Here is a 13871-nt window from a genome sequence, read left to right on the forward strand (position 1 = left end):
CTTCCACCCACTCATTGCTTTATCCAAATACTCCACACCAGGAGGTATTCACTAGCAAAGTGTAAGCCATACAAGCCCAAGAAACAGGTAGGCTAACTACTTGTCTTCATCTGTCTCTCCATTTTCTCTCTCACTTTTTTCAATATTTTTGTTGGATATTTTCTTTATTTACATTTCAAATGTTATTCCCTTTCCCAGGGTTCCCCCTCCCCCTGCTTCTATGAGGGTGTTCCTCTACCCACCTACCCACTCTAGCCTTCCTGTTCTGGAATGTCCCTACACTGGGGTATTGTGCCTTTACAGGACCAAGGCCCCCTCCTCCCATTGATGGCCTACAAGGCAATCCTCTGCTACATATGTGTCTGGAGCCATGACTCCCTCCATGTGTATGCCTTTATTGTCGGCTTAGTCCCTGGGGACTCTGGAAGTCCCTTGGTTGATATTGTTCTTCCTATAGGGCTGCAAACCCCTTCAGGTCCTTCAGTTCTTTCTCTACCACCACTATCAGGGACCCCATGCTCAGTCCAATGGTTGACTGCAAGTATCCTCCTCTGAATTTGTAAGGCTATGGCAGAGCCTCTTAGGAGACAGCTGTATCCGGCTCCTGTCAGCAAGCACTTCTTGGCATCCACAATAGTGTTTTAGTTTGGTGACTGTATATGGGATGAATCCCCAGGTGGTGCAGTCTCTGGATGGCATTTCCTTCAGTCTCTGCTCTACATTTAGTCTCCATAATTGCTTCTGTGAGTGTTTTTTCCCTTTCTAAGAAGGACCAGAGCACCTACACTTTGGTCTTCCTTCTTTTTGAGCTTCATTGTGGTCTTCGAATTGTATCTTGGGTTTTCCAAGCTTCTGGGCTAATATCCACTTGTCAGTGAGTACACACTGTGTGTGCTCTTTTGTGATTTGTTTACCTCACTCAGGTTGATATTTTCTAGCTCCATCCATTTGCCTAAGAATTTCATGAAGCCATTGTTTTAATAGCTGAATAGTACTTCTTTGTGTAAATATGCCACATTTTCTGTATCCATTCCTCTGTTGAAGGACATCTGGGTTCTTTTACTGCTTCTGGCTATTATAAATCAGGCTGCTATGAACATAGTGGAGCATGTATCCTCATTATATGTTGGAGAAACTTTGGGTATATGCCCAGAAGTGGTATAGCTGGGTTCTCATTTAATACTATGTCCAGTTTTCAGAGGAACTGCCAGAAAGATTTCCAGAGTGGTTGTACCAACTTGCAATCCCAGGTCTGATTTTCCACTCCCATCCCTAGGTCTGTAGCATACTACCTGAATCATACATACCATAAATACATACTTCAAAAAAAGAAAGTATCATCAACAAATGGTGCATGTCAAACTGGATGTCTTTGTTCAAAAGAATTTAAAGTGACCTATTCCTTCCCTCTGGATAAAACTCAAGTTCAATTGGATCAAAACCCTCAACATGAGACTAGATACATTGAATCTGATAAAGGAGAAAATTGTGAAGAGCCTTGATTGCAGTGGAATAGCAGAAGACTTTCTGAACCGAATACCAATAGCATTGGAACTGTGGCCTATGCTTGCCTTTAGCCATCTAGCTCTCACTGGTGTTAGATGGTCTTATTGTCACTGGCTGGTGCCACAACATATTGTGGACCTTTAGGGCTATTTCTGAGACACTGGTTGACTGGGTTTCCTCTGGCACAGATTACTGATATGCTGCCTTCCTCTTTTGTGCCTTTGGAGCCCTTCTCAGTCTTACCTCAAGCAATGTTACACTTAGATTGTCAAGGTGAACCAGGTGTTCTCAGACTGCTCTGTTATGGAGCAAAGATGGTGAGTGGGGGGTCACTCCCTTTGTTGATTCTTACATATGATACATGCCCCACGACCGACCAGCTTGCAGATAAACCTCCTATGTTCTCAGGTCCTGAGCGCAGGCAGACCCCTGGAGATTTGCACCCCCAGAGATCTTATGCTCAGGACAATACAGTACCTAGTGATTTTTTTCTGCCCTGGTAGGCTACAAAGATGGCCTTGGGAGTAGCTCCCTCTGCTGTTCTCTGCAAAGGATATAGGCCCCACCACCTACCAGCTGGGAGATGAACCACCTGTGTGCTCAAGTCCTCAGTGCAGGCAGACCTCTGGCTATTTGCACCCCCAGAGATATAATGCTCCGCGTGATACAGTACTTAGTGACACTCTTCTGCTCCAGCAGGCAGAGAATATGGCCGCGGGTATTCTCTCCCTGTGCTGGTCTCCAGGCAGGACACAGGCCCCATACCCGGACTTCTGGCAGATGAACCTCCTATGTGCTCAGTTCCTGAGTGCAGGCAGTCCCCTGGTGGCTTGCACCCCCAGAGATCTAAAGCTCAGGGTGATACAGTACCTAATGAAGTTCTTCTGCTCCAGCAGGCAGCGAATATGGCCGCGGGTATTCTCTCCCTGTGCTGGTCTCCAGGCAGGACACAGGCCCCATGCCCGGATGTCTGGCAGATGAACCTCCTATGTGCTCAGTTCCTGAGCACAGGTAGACCACTGGCGGTTTGCACCCCCAGATATCTAAAGATCAGGGTGATACAGTACCTATTGAAGTTCTTTTGCCCTGGCAGGCAGAGAATATGGCCACAGGGATTCTCTCCCTTTGCTGGTCTCCAGGCAGTACACAGGCCCCACTCCTGGAGGTCTGGCAGATGAACTGCCTATGAACTCAGTTCCTGAGTGCAGGCAGACCCCTGGCGGTTTGCACCCCCAGAGATCTAAAGCTCAGGGTGATAAAGTACCTAGTGAAGCTCTTCTGCTCCTGCTTGCAGCGAATATGGCCGCGGAGATTCTCTCCCTGTGCTGGTCTCCAGGCAGGACACAGGCCCCACGCCCAGAAGTCTGGCAGATGAACCTCCTATGTGCTCAGTTCCTGAGAGCAGGCAGACTGCTGGCGGTTTGCACCCCCAGAGATCTAAAGCTCGGGGTGATACAGTACCTAGTGAAGCTCTTTTGCCCTGGCAGGCAGCGAATATGGCCGCGGGGATAATTACTCTCTTTCATAGCTATTAAACCTTCTTAGTCATCTGTCAGTTCACGAAGTCTCAACACATTTCAACACTTTTCAATTAAATGTCAGCAAGAGATATACTGAGATAGCCCCATACAAACCTTAATCTATTACCATCTCTGTTAATTTGATTCAACAAAATTTGTCGGAAGTTTACAAATTAAGGAGCTTAAATAGGTTTAGTCATCAATATTATAAAAAAATAAATGTATATATACATATATATATATATGTTCCATATACAGATAAATACATATACATATATAAATGTAATGTATACATGCACAACTGATTATGGATAAAGAAAGCACTTTCCACCACTATACCATGTCCTCAGGGCTTGATGGACTCTGGATCTAGATCCAAAAGCCAAAATAAGACTTCTGCAGAATAAATTGCTTTTAGACATAATATTTCCTCATAGTAATAAAACTAATTATTATCAACAAATGTAAAATAGCCATCTTTGCTGGACCCATTTCAGTGTAAGATGATCAAAATCTGAGGGGGTCTCAGAACTTCTTCACAGGCATGTCATACAAGCATAACATATCCTTACTCGGGTTCACTAATGGTTCTTCATTTGGTTTTATTTTACATTCATGCAAATTAATGTAATGGAATATTTGCTTCATTTTGAATTGACATTATCATGAACAAATTCTAATGGATGGATTAGAAGTGACTCTGGGTGTCTTTGCTTCCTTTGAATTTTTTCCCTTTCTTATGTACTGCTCTTTGTCCATTTTGCAAAGGCCATATGACCATGGAGGAAAGTCAAGCAGAAGAACACAAAAAGGCAATGGAATTAATTTGAACAGATCTAAGCTCTGAGCAAATGCAACCATTAGCATGGTGTGTAAGTGAATTCAGCTTTCTCAGCTTTCACCATTTTCCTAGACTTAGAAACAAGATTCTTGAGAATAATTTCTATACTTGACACTCTACTTCTAATGTCCCTCAAGAGTGCTCAACTGTTCTTAACACCCTAGATAAAGTGCACTTCCATTCAGCATCCTTCAAATACCAAATCTAATACCTAATCTGTCTATGCCTTGCTTTTATACTAGGAAAAAGAATGACGAAGCAATACTTCTCCCTGTCCTTGAGAAAACTTGCTTTATTGGGAAACCAAGCCACTGCTTTTATTTTCTTTCCTTGTTTATTTTATTTTTATGTATGTATGTATGTATGTATGTATGCATGAAAGTGTGTATGTATGTATATATGTATGTATGTATGTATGTATGTATGTATGTATGTATGTATGTATGTATTTGTTTAAATTGTTGAGTGCCACTCTTCTCCCTGGCCTTTTAATATAAAGGTCATTCTTGATTACTTTTTGAAGAACAGTTACTCTTTTTTGTGGTTCTCATCATGTTTAAAGCTTTCCAGTATCACCTGGCAACACTTATTTAGTATTTTTCCTGACTGATTCCCTCTTAATCACTCTCACCTTGATTTTCTTTGTTTTTATGTTCTCTCTCTCTCTCTCTCTCTCTCTTTCTGTATGTGTGTGTGTTTCTCTGTGTGTCTCTCCTTCTCCCCTCTTTCTATCCTTGTTTCCTCTCTGTTTCATCCACAGATATGATTTCATCTTATCACATCTCAAATATAACCTATTTGAGATGCATTTTAATGCCTGTTGTGATGTGATATATCAATTATATCAAAACAGTCTACAGTTAGAGGTAAGAGGATATCTGTTAGTTCATCGACAGTCTTTAAATAGCAATCCTGAGGCCAATCAGGGATACATAGTATGGCCTGCTTTAAGAAAAATGTTAAACCAGGCATGATGGCACACGCCTTTAATCTCAACACTTGGGAGGCAGAGGCAGTGGATTTCTGAGTTCGAGGCCAGCTTGGTCTACAGAGTGATTTCCAGGACAGCCAGAGCTACACAGAGAATCCCTATTTTGAAAAACCAAAAAAATATTTTTTCTTGGGATTTTTAGCCCAACTATTTTTATATATCTGCTCTTATCTGCTCCTTTTAATGGCCACATCATGTTTCTTTTCACTGAGAAAAAAATTAAGCATTGCTTATTCTTTTTTTGGTCACATATGAACCCTACCATGAGTAAATTCATTCACAAAGCAACAAATACATTTTAACCTATGTAATTTTCTCACAATAAAATAAACTCAAATTCAATATTACCAACAAATACACTGATTTGTGATATGAAGGACAACAATGCACTGCAAAAGAAAGGAGATTTAAAATGTGAAAAAGACACACAGAATGACAGCCAACATTGACTGTTTAATGATACAATGATATGTTTTAATAAAAGGTAGAAAACAATTACTCACTCTCCACCACTATTTTCCCCTGTATGTCTTTTAGCTGCATTGGTTCACTATCCTTTTAGGCTCACAAAGGAGGTAGAAACAACCTGACTTTTATTGACCATGGTTCAGGCATGGCTTGCTGTTAAGATGCCTTTGGGGCCATATATAACTTCCTTCCACAGTTATACTACTCCAATTCCAGGACATCATGGTGTGCATGAATCAGAAGAACTCTTACATGGGTGACAAAGACCAGGACAAGAGGTATATCCTCACTCTGAAGTACCCAATTGAGTATGGCATTTTCACTAACTGGTACAACAACATGGAGAAAATATGGTCCCATCACTTCTACACTGAACTGTTTATGGCCTCTGAGAAACACCTAGTGCTTTTGACTATGGTCTCCATAAGCCCCAAGGCAAGCAAGGAATGATGACTCAGATAATGTTTGAAACTTTCAGTACTCCAGTCATGAAAGTGGCCAACCTGACATACCTATCCTTGTATTTATCTGGGACAAGACTGATATTACCATGGACTGAATGCACATAATCATACATACAGTGCTCATTTATAATGAATATGCACTTCCATTGTTGTCTACATTTGACTGACCAGGACCTGACAGACCACATCGAGAAAACCCTGCATGATCAGGGCTACAGCTTTACCACCATTGCTGCTGAGGGACTTGTGTGTCGGATGAGGGGCAATGTGTGCTATGTTGTCCTAAAATATTAACAAAAGATGGCTACAGTTGCATCCTCTTACTTAGGCAATACATGCAAGTTCTGCCTGATGGACAACTCATCGTCATGATCATCATCATCATCATCATTATCATCATCATCATTATCATTGAGAGATGTGGGTGTCCAGACGTACCCTTTCAGCCCTCCTTCCTGGGCATAGAGTCCTGAGGCATGTTTGGGATTGTCTTCAATTCTATCACTAAGATTAATATGGATAACTTCAAGGACCTGTATATCAACACAGTGTTGTCCAGTGGAATCATCATGCCTCTAAGTCCTTTGGACAAGATGCAGCAGGTGACCCCAGCCCCACTACCTAATGTAATGAAAATTAAGATTATTGTTTTGCCTGCATACAAGTACTCAATCTGGATTATTTGTATCATCCTGGTTTCATTATCCACCTTCCAGCTGATGTTGATCAGCGACAATTAGTTCCTCTTTTGGCCACTCCAAATGTTTTTGATGGACTAAGGTGGTGCTAGCTATCTGCTGTATGAGTTTATTCTGGTAAATGTAGACAACTCATGCTAGCCTCTTCAAACTGGAATAAAGCCCTGAGAAATGAAAATTATCCTTAACATTACATCCTATATCAGGCCTGGATCATAGAACTTGTTGGTAATTTTTTTCACTAACTTGTATTCAAGTTAATTGTTCCCTTGGTATATGCCTATTGCCCTATGCATACCTTGATTTTGTCTTTAGTGTATGTCTTGGTCAGTTGGTGCCTGAAAATATCAGGTACCATGAGTTGTATATAATAAGCTAACCAATAAAAGTGAAGAGAGTAGATGAAGAAGCTCGTATGGTGAATCATAGTCTTAATCAAAGTGAGTAGGGTCCCATTTTGCATATGATTCAACTTATTTCAGGTAAAATTTCTAAAAATAAATTCATTCTTCTTTTATAGCCTTGAGGCATAATAACCTGATTATATAAATGTTACAAAACTGACTTTTTTGTAGCTCTCCCATTTTTAAGTGTCAAGTCTCAGATCTTACTGGAAATGTCTATTTCTAAGCCTAGTGATCATATATTTCCGATTTCCCTCCTCTCATATAAAGGAGCAAATACATTCCATTACGAATGTTTCCAAAGAGACATCTAAAGCTTTTCTGGTATACTCACCCACTGATTGCATCATGCCCTTCTTCCTCTTATACATAGATTGTCTTTCTTTATTGAAAGGACCTCTGTTACACTAAAACAAAGGTGCAATTAAAAACAAAAAAAATCAAGAAAGAGCCTGATAGAGTTAGAGGTGTAGAATGGAGCTGAAAGTTATTGTGCAATTTACTTTATGAAGTTGGTTATGCTGTTTGAATTGAAACATACAACATCTGGAAAAGATCCTATTCTTTCAACTGTTCAAGATTTATATTTATATTATAGATTTATATTATAATCTAAGAATTAAGTATTTAGACATAACCTTATATGTGTTACATTATTTGCTTTATTTCTATTAGAGACTACATTAGCCATCACATTTATATTATTTATCAAGTGAAACAAAAGTTCTTAGTATTTGCATTGGTTAAGAGTTTACTATTCAGATTTATGTTTTGGCTAGCAGGTACTTTTTGGCATAAGAGAAAATTAATATTCTTTGCTTAAATTAAAATGAGGTTAAGCCAAAGTACCCTATGTTTTATAGAAATTTTTATTTATACCCTAAATCAGCATCTATTAATCTTACAAGATAATTGGAAGAAGTGTCTTAAGAAAATTGTTTTATCTTAAAGAGCAAAGAGACTTCTATTTAGATTTCGTTATTTTTTGTGGCTAAGTTTGGAATTTTGTTCATAGAATAGACTCTCCTTGAGATAATGAAGATACAAGATGAAAGATAGTGTTTTTAATATTATTATATTTGTGGATTGGTACCATGATGTAAATCGGCTTTAAGGGAGTAATTTTGTCCTGTACTAGCTACCTGGAACTGACTGTCACAAATATATTTTAAAACTAGGTGAGCTGTATAAAGAATAAAATGAAATATTTTGGTGGATAATAACAATGCCCATGAATAATGTTTTCATGAATAAAAAGTTTGTTTTTAAATAGTAAACTTCCTATTCCATTTACATTAATTTTATGTAAGGCATTTAAAAGCCAATGGTCATGGATACCTAATTCAAAACACATTCAAATTTTATATGAGATGAATCTCATTCACTTGCTCCTTTTAAAATGCATACAACACTCCTCTAAGCTCTCTAATCAATTATACAGTACAGAAACATGGAAACATAAAAAATAAACAGGGACCAAAGTAATTCAACTGGTTCTAGTAGAGCTAAATATTCTAAAATATTAAGATACAGTGTAATTACTTATAGGATATAATTATAGAGTACTTAGTTTTACTTCAATTTTTAAAAACATAACAGATTGTTATAATAACATAATCACAATGACTAAAATAATGACTGGTGTGTCTTTGTTAGCATTTTTAATACTACCCCAATAATGCTCAGAACTCTTCTGAGTTGAGGGAGCCTACAGAGGAACTGCTCACCACAGTGCAGACATCACTACAGGAGCAAAGGCCTTGTGGAGGGAGGTATTTCAAGTGAACAACAGACAGGGAAACATTGGAGATTGGTGGGTAGTGCAGTTATTTACTTACTGCATTTTTAATTTTTCATTAAATATATTCTTTATTTATATTTCAAATGATTTCCTCTTTTCAGGATCCCCCTTCGCTGAAAGTGCCATAAGCCCTCTTCCCTCCAGCTGTCCTCTAATCAACCCCCTCCTGCTTCCCTGTCCTGGCATTCCCCTACTCTGATGCATTTAGCCTTTCCAGAACTAGTGGCCTCTCCTTCCTTATTTTTGGGCATCATTTGACATGTGAATTGTTTCTTGGGTATTCTGAACTTCTGGGCTCTACTTATCTGTGAGTGCATATCATGTGTGTTCTTTTGTAATTGGGTTACCTCACTTAGGATGATATTTTCCAGCCCTTATCCAATCTATTAACACTTCACATTTCTGTTTCTAAGTCTCATCTCCAGCTCAGTTATTTTCCAAAATTGTGTGACACAATGCAAGATAGGAAAATACCCTAAGAATGTACAACACAGTCTTGTTATGACACAGATATCTTGACATCTCAGAATATTTTTTTGAAAATATTGCACTTTTAGAGAAATGTTTATAAGGAACATTTTTTTTTAATTATCTGTGTGCCTATTTTCCACATCGCTTGCTTGACACCTGCAATTCCATTTCCAAGTATCCCCTACAAACAATAACCCTGCTCTCTGCACTAGTGCAAGCTTGCATCACAAGGTAGGTCTTATATTTTGAAATCCATCTCTGCTAGTTTGTACAACTTGTTGAAAGGAATGTTCAAAACACGTAGCCCACAGAAAGATCAGTGTGGAGCAGGGCTGATTGTTAGAGTGTGTCCCTCCTTCCTGCCCTTTCTCTGCTTCTTGAAGTGGCTGAATGGATGCCCGGGTCTCCTCAGATAGTTATCTGGATTTTTGTTTTCTATTATTGCAGCCTGTATCTTCAAACCACAAACCAATATAATTGCTTCCTTCTTACATTTGCTTCTAGTCAGGTATTTGGTAGTAGAAAAGGAAAAGGAGCTAACCCAAAAAACTTAATAAATAATAAGTTCTGTTTTCCATTCCACAAAAATCTCAAAACCATTAAATAAATAGATGAACCTATGGATAATTGATTTGAAATATTTTATACAAACGTAATGATATCAGCATATATTAATAAATGCAAATAAGTGATAGATATAACATTTAGTTATAATGATTTAAATTATATTTTTATTGTAAACTATGTACCAATATATATTTACAAAAATTTAAATGAAGATTTTGTAGGGTTGAAATAAGAATTAAGGTTCTTAAATAAAATACAAATATATGATTATTTAAGAAGCTAGCTTTTAATATGAAAATAAATGAAGTAAGCTTTTATTGACAGACAAAAACATGGCTTGAGAGACAAAACATGGCTTCTGGCTCAGCTCTCCATCTTTAATCCCTCTCTCCCAAGATACAAAGGCAGGTCAAGTCCCTCCTCTGAAGGCTGGAAACTGGTTCTTCTTGCTCTTCAGAAGGTGGGCGGATCAGGTTGCTGACTGATATTCTTGAGAACAGTGGGCTGGGGGAGGTCACAATAAACGGCAGGGTAGGCATTCTGTCAGTCTCCGAGGAGTCTGCATGAAGATGGAGAAGATTATTAAAATAAAAATGCATCTGATGCTTAAGCTGACATGGAGGTCAGACACATGGGCAAGAAGCAGCCCTATTGTGGGGACAACAAATAAGGTAAACCCAAACTGTTACAGGAAAGTATAATTGACAAATGTGAAAGAAAGAAGAAAGGATATGTCAGGCTTTTCTGAATTAGTAAGAAAAGACAGGCAGTCTTATGAAGCTGCATGGATGAGGACTGGTAAGATACTGGGGTGGGAGTGGGGATTCTGGGCAGGAAAAGTACAGTATCTTGTCATTTTTAAAACCTACTTTTAATAAGGGTTCTCAAATGTTTGACACCTCTTTCTAGCCCACCAACCAAAGTCAGGGGAGAACAGATGATAAGTAGGACAAGGGGATGTGGACCTGTTTGGCAGGAGGCAAGCGTAAGAATATAAGCAACAGAAACCAAGATTATTTTTCATCATCAGAACCAAATTCTTACACCATAGTAAGTACTGGATATACCAGCACACTGGAAAAGCAAGACTCTGATTTAAATGTCACTGCTAATGATGCTGATAGAGGACTTTAAGAAGGACATAAATAATGCCCTTGAAGAAATACAGGATAACACAGTTAAACAGGGAGAAGTCTTTAAAGAGAAAACACAAAAAATCTCTTAAAGAATTAAAGGAAAACACAAACAGTTGAAGGAAAAGAATAAAACCATCCAGGAACTAAAAATGGAACAAGAAACAATAAAGAAATCACAAAGTGAGACAACCCTGGGGTTAGGAAACCTAGGAAAGAAATTAGGAGTCATAGATGCAAACATCACTAACAGAATACAAGGGATGGAAGAAGAGAGCATCTCAGGTGCAGAAGATACCATAGAAAACATTGATGCAACAATGAAAGTAAATGGAAAAAGCTCCTAAGCCAAAACATCCAGGAAATCCAGGACACAATGAGAAGACCAAACCTAAGGATAATAGGTATAGAAGAAAGTGAAGATTCCCAGCCTAAAGGGACAGTAAACATCTTCAACAAAATTATAGAAGAAAACTTTCTGAACCTAATCAGAGAGATGCTCATGAACATACAAGAAGCCTACAGAATTCCAAATAGGCTGGACAAGAAAAGAAATTCCTCCTGGCACATAATAATCAAAACACCAAGTGCACTGAACAAGAAAAGACTATTAAAAGCAGTAAGGGAAAAAATCAAGAAACATATAAAGGCAGACCTATTAGAATTACACCAGACTTCTCACTAGAGATGGTGAAAGCTAGAAGATCCTGGGAAGATTTCATACAGACCCTAAAACAACACAAATGTCAGTCCAGGCTACTATACCCAGCAAAACTCTCAATTACCATATATGGAGAAAGGAAGATATTCCATGACAAAACCAAATTTACACAATATCTGTCCACAAATCCAACCCTCCAAATGATAATAGATGGAAAATACCAACACAAGGAGGGAAACTAATACAAGAAAGTAATCTTTCAACCAACCAACACAAACATAATTCCACCTCTAACAACAAAAATAGCAGGAAGTAACACATTTCCTTAATATCCATTAATATGAAAATTAATATTACTAACATATCCTAATTGATTGCAATAAAAAATAAATAGAAATGTATTGACTGTCACCCAGTGGTCTCTATAATGTGGTAATTGGAGAAATATGTCCAATATTGTACAATCCATATATACTTTCTGCTTGATTGTATGGGACAGTGTCTTGCTATGTACCACATAATGGTCTTGAATTCATGCTTCTCCTATCTCAGACCCTCTATTAGTAGGATTGTTTACTTGATGTTTGTACACTATACTATGGTTTTCAGAACAGCTTACATATTTCAATATTATTTAGATAGCCAAAAGAAACATAGAAAATTAATTTATGCAGTGGCTTGTAAGAGAACAACAGAGTGAGATTAAATTTTTTTTGCTTGGTACTTACAATTATTGTATCAATTTTGAAGAAGAGGAACTTATAAGTTACTCTTTTTCTGAGACAAATGCTTGTCAAAGTCAACACAGCCAATGAACCAGAATATTACCCTCATCTAATGTCTGTGTCACCCTCTAAGCAGGACTATCGTTCATGGAAACAGTTGATGAATGATTTCATGGACGTCTTAAAACACATACCATTTCGTAAATGAATGTAACCTGTTCCCTGTGGGCTGAGAATGATAACAATCACTCAAGTCAAATAGCTTTGACCATAACAGGAAATCTGTATCCAAATAAGCATGCTTACAATTCATTCCTTTGTACAGCAGAAATATCAGCTTTTAGCTTTAACTACTATGGAGGTAAAATCTGTGGTGATGTGAGAAACATTGAAGTACAGCCTTATTATAATGAACTCTAATGTCTAAAAATTGTTCTTATTTTGGTTTGTATGACAAGATCATAAGCTCTATTAGAAACAAGACAAACAAAAAAGATTTTACCTATGTTCATTTAATAGTATGTCCATCTTCCTTATGATTGGTATAAATATAGTTTGGATACAATAAAAAAAGTTTTAGCCAACTTACCATGCCTGTAGGTAATGACCTGTACTTATTTTAGTAGTTGCATAAAAGACTATTATGCAGAAATATAATGATTTATTATTCTTATGCTATTAGCAAGATTTTGCTGTTAAAAAAGTAATACAACTTTGATACATGTACACCTTTTGTGTACTTGATGAATTTATAATATTTGTGAGATTGAAGGGAAGATATACTTATAACTAACATATTTATTATAATTATAAGTTTACTATCAACTAGTTATAAGATTGATTTTAAACTTAAAGAGAAAAATAGGGAGATCTGCACCACATCTGGCACAGAGAAGACACAACTTCCAGGTGCTTTCTAGAGAACCAACAGGAGCAGGGTATTAGTCCGCCTATCCCCTTCTGCCCCTTCTACCTCTCCCTCCTCCACTGTCACTGACCCTTGCAGTTGGGATGAGAGACCTGTGCACACCTAGCACAGAGAGGAAACCACTTCCTGATGCTCTCTAGAAAACTGACAGCAGCAGGGTGTTAGTTCACCTATCGCCTTGCACCCCTTCTACTCCTCCTTCCTCCCCTGTCACCGAACCTTTCCAACAGAAGTGGGAGACCTGTGCCACATCTGGCACAGAGAGGACACCACTTCCTCATGCTCTTTAGAGAACCAACAGGAGCAGGGCATTCGAGAATTGGCAGGAGCAGAGCATTCGACCCTTGCTAAGTCTGCCATAGGGGAGATCCCATCACCTGATACTTCCTGGAGAATCAGCTGTTTGCAGGGCATTGGACAGGAAAAGAATCCCAGGAATACAGAAACACAGGCTGGCAGGAGAGAGAAGATAGTGTCAGCAAGACCAGCTTACACCAGAAATAACGAGATGGCCAAAGGCAAACTCAAGATCATTACCATTAGAAACCAAGGCAACAATGGCACCATCAGAACCCCGCTCTCCCACTACAGCAAATCCTGCATACTCTATCACATCAAAAAAGCAAGAATCAGATTTGAAATCACATCTCATATAGCTGATGGACTACTTCAAGAAGGACATAAATAACTCCC

The 13871-nt window shown here is 38.3% G+C and overlaps 2 long non-coding RNA genes across 4 annotated transcripts in view; one reads left to right on the forward strand and one right to left on the reverse strand.

Moving 5' to 3' along the window:
• The window catches only part of LOC127674153 (uncharacterized), a 424300-nt gene that overhangs the window by 54630 nt on the left and 355799 nt on the right, over positions 1-13871 (forward strand). The window lies entirely within an intron of this gene.
• LOC127674152 (uncharacterized) overlaps positions 10095-13871 on the reverse strand; it is a 433706-nt gene continuing 429929 nt past the window's right edge. For all 3 annotated transcript variants that reach the window (XR_007975293.1, XR_007975300.1, XR_007975297.1), the window contains exon 2: positions 10095-10290. This is a non-coding gene — a long non-coding RNA (uncharacterized LOC127674152). The remainder of the gene's footprint in view (positions 10291-13871) is intronic.

The sequence above is a fragment of the Apodemus sylvaticus genome, chromosome 23, assembly GCF_947179515.1.
Source record: "Apodemus sylvaticus chromosome 23, mApoSyl1.1, whole genome shotgun sequence".
NCBI lineage: Eukaryota > Metazoa > Chordata > Mammalia > Rodentia > Muridae > Apodemus > Apodemus sylvaticus.